Consider the following 17,062-nt stretch of genomic DNA (forward strand, 5'->3'; position numbering starts at 1 on the left):
TTTTCCAAAACACCTCCAACTGCAGATGTTTCTGGTATGGTAGTCTATTGTCGGGTGATGTATCATGCCATTTTCCATTGAGGCAAAACCATCATTCCCTCACCCACCCTATTCTTCTGACTTCTCTTCCACATACTACCATTTCTTTCAGCATTTCGACCACATCTTGGTAGGAAATAGCTTCTCTGATGACGTGGCGGTGCGACATACGTTGGGGACTTCGCATCGTAGGCTCCATATTTTGTTTCGTCATGTAGTACGTAAAGGGCGTAAGGTAATTTTGTTTCAACCTTTCATTTTGTAGGTTGAGTGTTGGCAAAAGTGTGTAGTTGCAGTCAAAGACTACGCTGATTAACGTGGTATTGAACTTCCATTTCGTTGCCCTTTGAAAGTACGTAAATCTGTCAGACATTTTTATCGCAGTAACCCAATGTATTTTCACTGCAGGAGCATCAACATATTTAGACTAAGAACGTCCACAGATGAAAAGATTTTTGCTGTCGAGATCGATGGTAACTTGTCTTCCCATAAGAAAATCACTGGAAAGCAGGAATTTTCTTGACTCCAAGCTGACTTTTCGAACTGATCCCCATCATCGACCTAGGAGTTGCTATGTTTTAGAGCGAAATTTTCGTCTTACTACACTTCTGGCTACAAACCAAGTGCAACTTGAAATCTTTTGGCAGCCACTGCAAGAGAAACAACCACAGTTTTGCATTCATGATCAACTGCTAAGTAAAATTAAAAAGAAAAAGCTTATGTTTAATCCTAGCAGTGGCATAATCTGGACTCCTTTAGAGGAAGCTTAAATGCTACAAACGGACTTGAAAGAGACTACCATCTTCCTTAATTGGTAGCAAGTAGATTGCTTCAGTTTAACAGTACATTCGCATAATGAAGGCTTATATTTTTAGTTATAATTTCGGAAGTGATTGTCATTTGTTATTTCAGTTTACAAAATAAAATTTTCATTTGAGAATCGAAAGACAAATTTAAAGTTCTTGGGTGTTTTGTTCTTATAAATATGTCTAATGTATAAGAGGTATTACCCTAGCCATCCTGGATAGCAGACGGGAATGTTTCATTTCTAAAATTTACCTTCCCAACTATTAACAAAATATGAAATTGAATTAATAATCGTAAGATACAAAACGTCAAGTAGAAATATTCATCGTGAACATGGATGTCATTAATTATTAGTACAATAATATACTAATGAAAAACCTGAAACTGCTTATATTGGAGAGTCTTTGTCTCCCAAACAAAACCTGAAATGGGGCTGCTGACTACGAAACATTTCAAAGTTTTCTTCCGTCACTCCAAAAATACATTCGTATCGTTGCTTGTTAGTTTAAAAGACTTCATATACACTGCTCAAAGGAATTAGGGGATTATACGAAATATCAGACAAGGCATTTGGATAATTTATATTTGATTCAGATATAACATACAGAAGGAAATGCTGTAATATATAGTAGAAAAGTCGGGTACACACTGGTGTTGGAGCTCGAAAATCATTGTTCACACGACTCAGGAAACAAAAGAGTAATTTTTGTCTCTCTCGAACTGCTCACAAACAGGCAAGGCAACAACAGTAATTGTTCCCTAGTATGGTGTATGGTCATCTCGAGCAGCCAACGCTGCCTCACACCTGCATGACACGATGAGATGTTGATGAGTTCTTTTGAGATATTGTTCCACTCATCCAGAAGAGCAACTTCCACTGGTGAAATGGTTATTGGAGGTACTGCCCAAGCCGCAATTCGCCTACCAAGCGTGGTTATTGAGATTGAGATATGGCGAGCATGTTGGCTACATTATCCGAGCGATACCCTCAGCTTCCAGCAACTCATCCTCTAGCCGAGCTCAGTGAGAGCTAACATTATCATCCATAAAAACGAACACACCAATGACATTAACATAAGACTGAACAAAAGATTGCAAGATCTCATCCCAATATCTGCGTGCTGCCGAAGTGCTACTTCGGATGATAATGGAGCTCAGTATGTCCACCAATATTGATTCCTACCCACACCTTAAATCCACTACCATGATACTGAGATCTTTCTTGTACAAACATGGAATTGTTTCGTAAAAATCTTTCAGTTTAACGTCCCACGATTATGCTTGTTAGGTTAAGGGAGTTCCACACTGCCTCCAGATTAAAATACGCTGATTGTCAGGTTCCACACAATCGTGACTCGTCAGAGAACAAAACATGGCTCCACTCATTACACTTCACTCACGATGTTTCTCCACCCGCAATCTTCGGTCAATATGATGCCGTACTATTAATGGGACACACCATGGGCCTGTGTGCATAGAGGTCCCCATCTCGAAGGTGATTGTGGACCATTTGACTGGATATTGAGCATCTTATTGCCTTTGGAAGGCTCGGAAAAGCAGAGTTGCATTCTGCTGCCGATTCCGACGAGCTTTTAATAAGAGGTAAAGATCTCCTTCCCTCGACTACTTTGAATACTTACAGTCGTTTGAAATCGATTCTACAATCAGAAATTACACTTTGTGCCACTCCAATGAAATTTGACACCTCCCGCTGAGACTTCACAGCCTGCAACCTTCTGACAGTTCGCCATGCCAGCAATTCCCGGCAAATTACGCTGTTGAGCCATTTCACTACGAGGACTTGTCCCGCACTGAACTTTGATGTCTCTTGGAACTTGAGTGCGTTGGCAGCGCCACACTACAAAATACCCTCTGGCAGTACCACGGCAGTGGATATGTGCATAGGTGTATGGAACTGCCCTTTTCTATTTGTGCATTCATGCTGCTCGATTGCACTGCGAACTGAACCAGATACAGTGTTGTCGCACAATTTCGGACGATTTACATGATTTGTCATCTGTTTTCCTCAGTGTATTTTATGGTGGAGTGTATAGATCCTGGGTGACAGTCCTTATTTCAACACGTGATGTCTGAGAACAGGTGTCTTTTTAAAATGACTATCATAAAGAATAGGGATGCGCACGAGACAAGATTTGTGGCTGTCTCGTCTCGAAAATGTGCTGTAAAAGTGATGTCTCGACTCGAAAAATGTACAGAGCGTTCAAAAAGTCTCTATACACCTGAATCGTGGCAAGTCAAAGTCGCATTCAAAGTCACATGAAATAAAATTTTATGCGAAGGTTTGCAACACTGCTATATTATCGTCTTGCGTGAAGTTTCTTTCTTAGATTCCAGTCGGCAAAGTGACGTTGAAGTGATTGTTACATCTAGTTAGCGGTATCTGAAACAATGGTGTTAACTTTGGAACAACGAATATTCCTGATTGAACATGTGTTCCGTGAACAAGGTGAGTACAAACAGGTTTCATTTATCAGGTTACGTCAATGCCCAGAACTCACGTTTGTGGTGTGTAGAAAATCCACATGTCATACATGAAGTTCCTCTGCATGACCAGAAGGTAGGGGTGTGGATTGCAATATCCAGAAGAAGAATAGTCGGCCCCATATTTTTCAGACAAACAATAGATTCAACTCGTTATTGTGAAATTATTCACCAGTTCATGGGAGAACTAACGGAAGACGAAATTCGTAATGTTTGGATACAACAAGATGGCGCTACAGCACATACAGCTCGCCAATCCATGAGATTACTGCAAGAGGTTTTTGGAGATCGAAAAATTTCAAAGGGATTGTGGCCACCTCGGTCTCCTGACTTGTCTCCTCCGGATTTTTACTTCTGGGGTTACGCAAAGAATCCTGTTTATAAAGGGAACCCCCACACGCTACAAGAACTCGAAACAGCTATTCGAGATTTTGCTCATAGCATTCCACATAAACAACTTGTGAGAGTATTTAAGAACAAGAAGAAACGTGTGAAAGCATGTTTGGAGTCTCATGGGGGACATTTCCAACATTTGCTGTGAAAATGTGTGTGTATATGCTACGCCCTGTGCATAGTGCTTTTATGCCATAAAATATAATACATTTTGAGTAAAATAATTTTCTCGTTGCTTTGAATATGTGACAATTCAGGTATATAGAGACTTTTTGAACGCTCTGTATATTTCTGTATTGGTAGAGCTGTGTCTCGACTCGAATTTTGTCAAGAAAATCCTGTCTCGTGCGCATCCCTAATAAAGAAGCTTAAAGGCATTGTATGATTAAAAGAAGGAAACAACTAACTTCTTTTAACATCCTATCTAAAGATGCAAATTCTATTAAATTCAAAGAAGTGCATACGGTTGAGCAGCACTGGAACCACCTCAAATACCGAATAGAATTGAATGGCAACCGCCTCACGTATGAAAATGTGTGGCTGTTAAGTAGACTGGGGTGGCATTCTGGGATGATAAACAAGAGACCCGTTTCCGACCATTTTTAACACTTAAGTTGAGACTTTGAAGATTCCCTTCGTTATGTGCAAGATGTTGAAAACTGATCCATGACTGATTTTTCACTGTTTCCACTATCGCCTCGATTGTAATATGCCAGTCTGCGAGCACTAGGACATCTACTTCTTTTGAGATTCCCAGTTCTTCACAGAGAGATGGTCTGCCATTTTTTTCTTCGTCTGACAACATTGGAAGCATCTGCGCCACCTAACTAGTGTCATATGACCGTACTTCTACCAACTTAGCATGGCTTGTTGCAGCATTCTTTCTCTTCAAATACAGAAAACAAATTACCTCACGATACTAAACTTTATCAATAGGCTGCAGCATTTTGCTTTGGCTTCTAGCTGCGTGCGACTGTACCGTGCAGCAGGGATTTCAATGTTGACAAGGACTACAGACACGCACCTGCAAAGAAACAAAAATTAGTTAAGTAACTTTAATTTTTCGAGGTGATAATTATAACATTTCATGACTGCTTCTCGTATAAATTCATACCGATACAGGGAAACTTCTTCGTTATTTTCAACTGTTAACGAGGTAGTGCTCTGAGTCAATAGCATATGTGAAAGCTGCAAAATGACCTGCCTGACCAAGGACCAAAATTTGTTATAATAATGGAAATTATTGAAGTGTGGTATGATGTGTTGCATTATAGGAGTACCAAGTACTATTACTGATGCCTTTGGATATTTCAACGGTGTATTTCCTATTTTCATGCATGACTTATGCGTGAAAACATGTCAGCAAGGTGGATACCGTAGCTGATACATAGTTTAAAAGGAATCAGAATGCAAATCTCTCAACAAACTGAAGCCCATTTCCACAAAAATCCAATCGACTTTATGCACCGATTTGTGATTGTAAATGAAATGGGTGTATTACTTATTATACACCAGAAGCAAGACAATGGAATTACCACAATTGTGCATTTCAAAAACCAAGTGTGTCAGCCGAACGGGAGGATCATTGCTTTAAAAAATATGCACTTCAAATGAATATAATTAAAAGATGTTCAGAACTTATTAAGTAAGCGTGTTATCTTAATTTTGTGGTACTAATTAAGAAGTATTTACCAGAGAGAATAATAAAAATATTACCCAGAGACGATAATCTTCAATTATTGTGGAGAAACCTGGTAACTAGTATAACTTGAACTTGAATATAAGTAAATTTGTTGATATTTACGATATAATGGCTACCAGTAACATGATGAAGCACTAAGTATCAGGAATCATCATGGTCTTCACACACTTCGAAAACCTACGATGTCTCGTTATGTTTTAATAAAGAAAATTAATTTTGTTACTCACCTTCGAATTCTGCTTAAAATCTAACAGGAAGATATTTGTTCGGTTGTTGTAAGGTTTTCTCAATTATTCCTGAAATAATAAATATAATTATGCTTATGAAATATGATTACGATAATAATGAAATAAAAGTATAAAGAATTAAATAAATAAATAAACAAGCAAAAGGCGAAGAAACTAATAAAAATTTGAAGAGTGAAAAGTAGCCGAGCCAATTCATAGGTTGGGAAAGGAATATAATATTGATTGTTTAGCTACTGGTAATGAAAAAAATATGTTATTTATTTATGAAGAGGAAAAGACACACACACACACACACACACACACACACACATATATATATATATATATATATATATATATATATATATATGGTGTCTCAAAAGTTCCCTGACATAAGGTAACTATTATTATGAGAGTTACAACAAAATGTAAAAGGAGAAGCCGTCTCTAGATATGATATTTTCAATCTAAAGTTAAGGATTTTTTTTTTTTTTTTAATCGGACGAGCCGTTTGGGTTGTACATTCTTTATGCGCCCAATGTTAAGTGAAAATGCAACGTTGCCATTTACCTGGACACACAACCTAAGTGAATGAAGTCTTTTACGTTAGCATGTTGATGGCCAGCCCCTATTTGAAATAATAACTTCATTCACTTATGTTGTGGGTCCAGGTAAATGGCAACGTTACATTTTCCTTAATATTGGGCGCATAAAGAATGTACAGCCTAAACAGCTCGTCCGATTAAAAAAAAAAAAAAAAAAAAAAAAAAAAAAATCCTTCACTTTAGATTGAAAACATCATATTTGGAGACAGTTTCTTCTCTTATATTTTGTTGTAACTCTTAACTTTTGAGACACTCCGTATATACAGTGTATATATAGGAAGATTATAACTTTACAACCAACTAATTCTATGGTAATGCTTAGCATTTACCTAATCTAAAATACTTACCTGGTTATAAGGTGCAATCACGACATGGACATTCCAAAATCCTCGCAGCAAATATCATCTTGAAGACCTGGAAAATAAAACAAAATCATGTTCTTTATGTTAATGTTTCTCAATTATTTATCTATGTGTTTAATACATGTATATTTCTGTCATACTTTATTTACTGGTGTTAATTGTACATTTTCAAACAGCCATTCTGATGTGATCATGTTACTGTTTTTTAGTTCTTGTAAATTTTTGTTTGTAAATAATTCTCCAAATGTCGATCGAATTCGTTTAGTCTGAAGAATTTGGAATCTTCATAAACATCAGATGCGTCCAGTATATTTTTCCAAGATGTAGTTTTGATGGTGACCAGAGACAGGCTGATGCTGTATCGCGATGGTTTTAGGAACTACATAATGAACGGCGGGATGATATCTCTTTCTATTTGGCGCATTTGCTCTCATGTTATCTTATCTCCGGAAAAAGTGCAGACGAGTTGCGGCCGAACTTGCTTTCAACTTTACTCAACTTGCCCTATAATATAATATATTTTAGTAGAATCCATCCCCCACGGAAGATTGATATTATATATTGATTGATTACCTTCTGCAGCCATTACTGTAATTGTAGCAGATCACTGTGTGTGCTGTTTATTTTCTTCTGAGTCTTTGATCTTTCCATTCCAATTCAACTTTCATTTGAACCTTCGTAAACAATTCCCAGTTCACTTGGTCAAACGCCTTTTCTAGATCAATAAATATAACATACATCTCTTTCCCTTTTTCTGTCAATCTCTCAACGATTACCCTCAATAAGGCAATTGCAACTCGGAGGCACGTGGTTCAGCGGTAGAGCGCTTACTTCTGGTGCGTTGGTCCCTAGTTCGATGCCCGGTCAAGTTGTTTGTGGTGGAAAACATCATGTCTAAGTTTTCTCTGGGTACTCCCGTTTCCTACCACATTTTCATTCCACCAATTCTTCCATCGTCGTTCACTTGCCTTAATCATCCGTCTCCCTTAGCATAACGGGTAAACGTAGAACGTTAAACAAAGATTTTATCTCATTTTTCCAATGCGTTTCTCGTGTCCGTACCTCTACTAAATCTGAGCTGTACCTCCTCAAACTTCTTCATTTGTTCTTCCATACACCCTTCTGCTCAGCATTCAAAACATAATTTTTGCTGCATGTGAAGAACAAGAAAATTTTCAAGAATTCATTTACTAATTTGATTTTTTAAAATATTTCAAGTTAGAGCAGAGGCAGCTCTGATAGAAGTCACTCCAGGTTTGTTTTTTGGGAGAGCAAGCAGGCAATTTCCACCTGAGTTTGAGAAATACATAATTTTCAATAAATTGTATACTATAAAGGTAACCAAGAAAGTTCTGTCGCTTTTCACCCACCACCTTTGAACATCAATATGTCATCTAAGACGTACCTGGAACATCAAAAGTAGTCCCCATCAGCATTGACGACCTGCTGCCAACGTTCTGAAAGGTCGTGGATTCAATCACGGTAGAACTTGATAGGCCGTGAAAAGAAGAAGGTTTCAAGTGCATTTTACACCTCTAGTAGGAATTTGAACTGGCGTCCTCTAGGGTGATTGCCCAAGGACTGGAACAGGTGATAATCGGACGGTGCAATGTCCGGGAAGTTTGACGGTGCAATAGTGTTTTCTATCCGAGGCGTAGAATGGTGTCCCGGGTCATCCTAGACATGTGGGGCTGAGCGTTGTTTTGTAACAGGAGGACGACTCTTTGTGATTCAGAAGTTCTGGCTCCAGAGTTTTGAGTTTCTCTTGAACACGGCTCAACTGCCGACAGTACACAGTTGTATTGATGCTCTGACCAGCTGGTAGCAGTTCCCGATGCACGATGCCGCGAGCAGCCCACCAAACTCTCAGGAGGACCTTCTGGCGCAGTATTGGTTTCGGCTGTTTTGGAACCGGTTCATTGGATGCTAAGTAAAGATGACGGCACCGTGGAGCTTCGTACAGGACCCACTTCTAATCACATGTCGACATCCTGTCCAGAAATGGCTCCTTCCTCAGACGAGACAGCAAAGAAACACAGGTATCTGCTCGCGGTGCCTTCTGGCCGAGAGTCAAATCATTGGGATCCATCGACCCAACTTGTAGTTTTTTCCAAGTTGGAGGTGCTGCCGAATGGCTTCTCCACTCACAGTCAATTGTAGTTCCAGTTCCTCACATGTCTGGCCACGGTTCCCCTCAATTGCTGCCTGAAGAACTTCATTTTGCACATCTGCTTGTCTTCCGCCATGTGTTTTGTCACCGTCCTTAAACTTAAACTGTCCGCGTAGTCTCGACACCCTCACCTAAGGCCTCATATCTTTCGCCCCGCTGCAGCCCCAGTTTGAACTCGTACAGCATACACGCCCTTATCACGCTCTAAGGAGATCCCATATTCACTCTGTCCTTACGCAAGTTCACGGTGTAACTGAATTGCCACAAGCAGGTCGTATGTTGGATATAGCCACACCAACAACTAACCTTTGCTTTATCTCCATTCACATTCAATTCACGGTGTGAGGGCCGATTGAATACAGACCTCCACAAAAAAGCGATAGAACTTTCTTGGTTACCTTTATAATATATTAATATAAAAGTAAAACTATTATGTCAATGGACAATCTAGCCCCTTGGCAAAATATGAGTCACACTGGTAAAAATTAAAATTTTATCGCTTGAAACTGAGGGGATAAAAGTTATTTAACGTATTAATTGTTGTAAGCCTATGCAACAATTAGTACATTACGAAAGTGTTCTTCTTTTAGTTTCAAGCGAAAAAAAAAATCTACCGGTGTGACTTTCCTCAGGAATCGTCTGTGAATTATAGTCTTCCTCAGAAACAAACAAACGGAAAAAAAAATCAGAATCTTTATTGATTTCAGACAGGTATTCATTAGTACCGTCCTCACTTTTAACAATTGCAGTAACTAAAGAATGTTATTAAAATATCTCTGCTGAAGTTTCTCTAATGAGTACAACATGCTAATCAGTGTTTTAGAGAAGGGTCTTAATTTTTGCCCAGTTCGTCGTCCAATTCTACTACATCATAACTAATTTGAACTTTTATAACGTAATTAGAAGTCAACCTGGTCCTTTATCAGCTGTTTCGCCACTGCAAGACGAACCTGTAGATGGTGTGCGACTCAAAACTCTAGCAACCGGGAAAATCGTTCCACGTGTAGACTCTAGCTATTAGTAAAACTACGAGCAGAGGGACGAAGGTCATACATATAGCATTGCACTTTTGGTCATAATATGAGTTGATTTAATAACAAAGAATGTTTGGTCCTGAACTTTGGTTGAGATTAGGCGTTATTCACATACACCGTCACCCATCGACATTTTAACGCCAGCAAAATTCGCTTCAATAGATTTTGAATGGGCACATGCATATACAGCCGCCTGTAATTCTGTCGTCAGCCAACAGTGACCAACTATCAAATATATCATTATGTAGAAATATTTTTTACGTTCACGAGTGGGTGAGTACGTGCTAAAAAAGAAAGGAAATCAATGTTCCCAGATCTTGACAACTAACTAACTCCATGGCCTATGGAACCCGGAGGTTCAATGCTGCGTTCACAAAAGATCTCCACTGACTTCTATCCTTAGCCAATTGGATCCAGTTTCTACTTTGTATTCCTATCTCTGCGAGATCCATCTTAATATTGTTCTCCCATCTGCGCCTAGGTCTTCCTAATGGTCGTTTTCCGATTGGTCTTCCAGTCAAGACTTTGAAAGCGTTTCTACTTTCTTCCATTCTAGCTACATGACCTGCCCACTTAAGCCTCCTAGACTTGACGACCTTAACAATGTTGGGTAAACCGTATAAATTATGTAGTTGCTCGTTATGAACTTTCCGCCATTCCCGTTCCTCTTGGGACCGAATATTCGTCTTAGGATCTTGTTCTCCAATACTTTCAGTCTATGTTCTTCCCTCAGAGTAAGTGACCATGTTTCGCAACCATACAGAACAACAGGCATGATTATCTTTTTATATATTTTAAGCTTCAAATTCCTCGACAGAATTCGCGACGACAAGAGATTTTGAACCGAATAGTAACACGAATTCCCTGCTTTTAGTCGACATTTAATTTCTTCGTGAATATGATTTTCCTCTGTTAATATTGATCCTAAATTTTTGAAAGTATCCACTTTATGAAAAGTATTATTTAATATTTTAACATATCCATGTATTTAGTTTTCTCTGCATTTACTTCTAAACCCATGTCCCTGCAAGCGTTTAATAAGATCTCTGCATTTCTTTCTATTGTTCTCCTATCATCCCCTATTAAATTTACATCATCAGCATATGCCATAACCTGGTGAATACCATTCAACTGTAGGCCCTGGTTGCTATTTTTGATTTTCCTTATAGCGTATTCCAGAACGAAGTTAAATAATAATGGCGACAACGCATCTCCTTGCTTCAGGCCATTTTCGACGTGAAAGCTCGTGAATAAAAATTTTCTTACCCGGACTTTACTTTGGGGTTTATTTTAACATATCTTAATTAATCTAATTAGCTTTCTCGGTATTTCTAGTTCTGTAAGAACGTTGTATAATGTTTCTCTCCTAACCGAGTCGTACGCCTTTCTAAAATCAATAAATAATTGATGTACTGGGGTATTGTATTCCCACTTTTTTTTTCGAGTATTTGGCGAATGGTAAATATTTGGTCGATAGTTGATCGATTTAGTCTAAATCCGCACTGATAATCTCCAATAATTTATCTGCGTATGGGGTCAATCTTGCTAATAAAATATTTGAAAGGATTTTATAGGATGTCGACAGAAGAGAAATGCGTCGATAATTATTACAGTCAGTTTTGTCGCCTTTCTTGTGAATTGGAACAATGATTGATTCTTTCCACCCTTGTGGCAATTCTTCCTTGTTCCAGATAAGGAGAATGAGTTTGTGTATCTTATTCCACAATTTTTCACCTCCAGCTAAAATTAACTTAGCCGGAATTTCATCTACACCCGGAGATTTGTGTTTCTTTAATTTCTTTGTAGCGATTTCTACATCTATTCGGTTGGGTTCTGGAATATACGGTTCTGCGGTGTGTATCTCCTTTTCTCCATGCACATTAGTTTTTGGCTGCGTGTTCAGCAAATAGTCAAAGAAATCTTTCCATCTATTTAAGATGCTATCCGTATCAATGAGAACTGTTCCGTCAGATTTCCTTAATATAAAAGCACGAGGTTGATAGCCTTTCTTAAATTCGCTGATTCCCTTATACATGTCCCGAATATTTTTATTTCGAGTTTCTTAATTTTAGCTTTCAAAAAATCGCGTTTCTTTGTTCTAAAAGTTTTGGAAGTTTCCCGCCTGATATCTGCGAAATTTTGTGTAGTTATTTCATTCGAATTTTGTAGCCAGCGTGATTTTGCCTGTTTTCTCTTCTTTGCTAGTTTAATGCATTCCTGGTCGAACCATGATTTGTTCCCACGTATTTTCGCGTGTCACAATTTTTCTATTGCTGAACTTTTAATGCTATCTGTAATTTCAATCCAAGTATCCTCAACACTAGTGCACTCCGCATCTTCTAAAGCCGAGAATTTATTCGAAACTTCAATCTGGTATTCCTCTCTTACCTGGCTCTCTTCTAATTTCTTTAAATTGAATCTCTCCGTTTTCGGACAATGAATATTACCTTTATTCAACGATAACCTCTCTCGTATTATCGCTGCTACCAGGTAGTGATCAGCGTCACAATCGGCCCCTCTAAACGACTGGACATCAATTATGCTAGATTGCCTTCTTCTATCTACTAAAACGTGATCAATTTGATTATGTGTTTTTCCGTCTGGTGATCTCCAAGTGTATTTATGAACGTCGTGATGTGGGAATTTTGTACTCTTTACGATTAGGTTTTTGGATGTTGCAAAGTTCACGAGTCTAACACCGTTGTCATTACTTTCCTTATGCAGACTTTCGTTCCCTATAATCTGTTTGAAAATATTCTCTCGTTCTACCTTCGCATTGAAATCCCCGAGACGAAAGACTCTGTTCCTAACTGGTGATTTTTATTTCCTTCCCCGTAAAAGAACGTAAAATTTCCGGAATTCACAGATCCATTTCCTTCCCACCTAACTTCCTGAACTACTACTACGTCCATCCTGTATTTCTCTAACTCACTCGTTTACGGATTTTAACGCGCCTGCCCTATAAAGACTTCTAATATTCCATCTTCCAAATATCATTTCTATACAATAGATCTGACAATTTCTATACATAATAATATAAAGTTGAATTTTTATAGATATTTGACACTGGTATGATTAATTGATTTTTACTGAAAAAAATATATGAAACAACAACTGTTCCGTAATTTTAATCAGGACATATATATATAATATAAATATTTCTATTAAACAGAATCTTAGATGGTAAACGAATCGCTCGGAAGGATCTATAAAACTGCATATTTTACCCTATACCTTTGACATAACATTTATTTCATGAGTACCTATAATGAGCTCTGTACACGCCCCGACAAAACTGTCGGTCGTAAAATATCAAATTTCAGCAGACTTCTATAAATTAAGATGTCCTCTCATCGTAATCAGGGTTGCCAGGCAATCTTTCCTTAAATTGTCACAGGTGTTTTCTCTCTTGTGCGAGTGAGCGCCCACCGTTAAACACTTTTTGTCATTTTAAGAGGGCGTCATTTGGAGAAGTAGGGAAGCAATTGCTCTCTGAATTTGAGAAACACGTGCATTTTTTCAAAAAAAGTGTATTTATATAATAATAAAAATGTGATATTCTTTGTCGGTGGACAATCTTGCCCCCTGACAAAATCTGAAATGACGATACTTATTTCAAGACTGCATAACAGTCGGGAATATGTCACCTTATTTATAACACTATAAACAAGGTGATATGTTTGTTATGATTATGATTATGATTTGTTTTTCGTGTGCACACACCAGTTGGCACTACCAGTCCAAGTTGCAAATCATCATTTGCTATAGTACCAGATCTAGAGACAAGTAAAAAAAATCACCAAAATATATGTAAATTTTACTTGTTTCGGAAAGGCTTGAAATACTAGAGTGTTATATAGGTAGCCATAAGGATTGAAGCGATTTTTTCGTGCAGGAAAAAAAAAACTTCAAGAATTCAAGTCTTCCATTATTGTAACTACATAAAATTCGATGCGATTGGTAACCATTATGTCTCAAATCACTGTATACGGTAAACTTTTGACAATGTACTGAAATTATCTTAAAGTTTAAAATTCGACGTACTGTTTTACGTATTAATGTTCAGTGGAAGTAAGTCTTAGAAAAACACCATTTACACAAATATTTCTGGGAAATATCCAAGTTGATAACTAAAAAGACTTTCGCTAAATACTTCATTCAATGAGTTGTAACGTCTTTCAGAGTAAAAAGTCTCTATTTGCGATTATATAAACGAGCATGGGGCCTTCTCGACAATCATTGGAGCCATTTGTAAAATTATAATGTTGAAGAAAAAGGTATATATATATATATAATTGCTATTTAGTATACACTAAGTTACATTCTTATTTTATCACTATTAAAAACTATTATACCATTGCTATTATTCAAACCACTGAAATATAGTTACATTATCAAGAAAACATATAATAAACTACAAGATATTTAAAATTCTGCTTTCATATAAGAACAAAAATTTTCTTACTAAGTCTTTACTTTGTAAAAATTCCAAAAACACAATTATTAACTATATATATATATATATATATATATATATATATATATATATATATATATATATATATATATATATATATATATATATATTATAGATTAACACATCATTAGAATTCCAGTAACTACATACATAAAAAATATGTATGGTTTATATTCAAAAATGCCCTTAAGCACATTCTAGGATTTATGGCATGATATTGTACATAATAAATTGTGCATATTAATAATAATAATTAGACATTTTAGAGATACTAACATGTTACATTTAAATTCTGCAAAACATGATAAACATTATTTATTTGAAATCATACACAGTAAATTATCATCAGAGTAATGTTGAAGTTATATTTTAATTTCTATTTCCTTTTAATGTAACTGACAAATCAGTAATATCTCAAACAAACAAACAAACAAATCTGTTTCTGTATGTGTATATATTCTTAATCAATAAAACTGCAGATTGTTTCCTTTGTCCACGTTCCAACAATCACTTATTTGACGTTAATCTACAGACCTTGCAATTTTATCATTCGAGAGACAATCCATTAAACTTGAAGGGAAAATTACCAAAAACGCCAAACGAAAACAACAGAATAATGTAAACACAAAAAGGTTAAAGACAAAATTTAAAAAAAAAAAAAAATTGACACAGAAGCCACGATTTTCGAATCTTAAAGTACAAATCTTACCCACGTTAAGTAAGGGTAATATTTATTTTTTTCGTTGTTAAATATCTGACAAAAATGACACGACGTTTAGAAAAGCGTCCATACTTCAAAAAAAAAATCATCGTCGCTAAAATTCCAGTTTTCTATATATCTGCGCCAGACTTTTATTCAAACCATCTGACCAGCAATTGCCTGGAGGACATGTAATAATAATATTAATAATAATAATAATAATAATAATAATAATAATAATAATAATAATAATAATAATAATAATAATAATAATAATAATAATAATAATAATAATAATAATAAAAACACGACAAAAGAGTTATCGTTGGAGAGACGCCGAAAACATCAGGCAAGTACTGTGTACGTCTTACCTATCCTAATCATATCCCTATTTTACAAAGAAATGTAAGCAATTCACGAAAATAAAAAAAAAAAATCTAGGTTTACGTTGCTTCCAGAAAACGTCTTTTTGAGCACCATTATGATACTCTGACAGTGTTATAAGATATCAATACACTAAAAATTCAACCTTTTAAACAATCCTCGTGTGATTCCATATAATCAAAAATTATCAATGATATAATTAAATCATTTCTAAATATAACTTCTTTCTTTTTACTCTCGCCAGAGCAAAGTGGTTAAAACTCTTCGAGGATTCAAGATAAACAGTGCTTTAAAGTGATTTTTTCTTTGAAATTGATATTTCAGAATTAAGATAAACATGTGGAAGATATAATTAATTATGTTCCAAAGTATCACTATTCTCAAAACAGTGAAAAGTAAATAAGTGCATTTTTTCTTAATAACACAATATGTCACTCGTCCCACTTGTTGTGTCCTGTGTAGTTACGAGAGACAGACAATTCAAGAGTCGAAGAAAACCAAGAAAGTGGAGTATTAGCTTCTGAAGAAACAAGATGTAGTTAGCTTCCTGTGCGCCTTCAATTAGCGCTTTGCCGTATAAAATCAGTTCAATTTGAGTTAATGTGATATTAATGCAACAGAAACGTACCCATCGTTAAATACGTTCAACACAGGGGTAAAAGTAGATCTTAAAAGGTAAGAGACAGTAGGTAGCGGGATGACTTCACGCCTTTCTCCCTGCCTATCTTAGCCCATTGTAATTTTTTTAGGAACTGGGGGGACGCCGTACATATATTTTCGAGGTGCTGGGACGGCGTCACCTGCATTCCCCTCACTTTTACGTCTGGTTCAACGTAGAGTTTGTTTGCAGTGCAAAACTATGATAAACCAAAATATTTAAGTGGCAACGACCAAGAATAAACATGGTACAGTCAGTGGCGTATTTACGATTTTGTTTCGGAAGGGGGGTGGGTTGCTAACTTTCGAAAAGGCTTTGCCTGAAAATGTTAAAATTCTGCAAGATATTTCATATACTTTACTATAGTAAGTAAGATTTCGAGGGGGGAACTTCCCCCCTAAATACGCCACTGAGTATAGTGCACACCATTGTCTCGACATGACATGTAATAAAAATGAATCAGATAATGCAAAATGGCTTCAGTCAAACAAACTTAGTTTAGAGAAAAATAATAAAAAAAAAAATATTGCAGTTTTGAAACTATAAAATCAAGATGAACCATTTTTTTACATGCAGATAAAAATTACATTAATCGAATGCTGTATAGGAAAACCATTTTTTTCTCATTACCATGGCAAGGAAATTGTTTTCCGCTGTGAACTGAAGCCTTTATTGCACGTAAATTATAGACGAAGCCCTGTGTGGATGTAATTTTATTTTATTTTATATTATTTTGTTGCTCTCTTTTCAACACAAAACTGTGTTAAAACTTTTTTTGTCCAGTTAAAAATCTATAGTAGGAGGTATAAAAAATGTACCTCAAAACAGAAAGAAAGATTTATTGACTACAATAATTTACTTATCAAAATGAGTTGAACATTATGGTAAGGTTTGTTCTTCTGAAAAAAAAAATAATAATTATCAGATGTCTTGAACTTCTGCTCAACTGTAGCCAATTCATGATCAACTCATAGGAGTGTTTGTGCTCATCGGGAACATAGG

Source organism: Thermobia domestica, chromosome 13 (genome assembly GCF_964235325.1).
Source record: "Thermobia domestica chromosome 13, izTheDome1.hap1.1, whole genome shotgun sequence".
In the NCBI taxonomy this organism is placed as follows: domain Eukaryota; kingdom Metazoa; phylum Arthropoda; class Insecta; order Zygentoma; family Lepismatidae; genus Thermobia; species Thermobia domestica.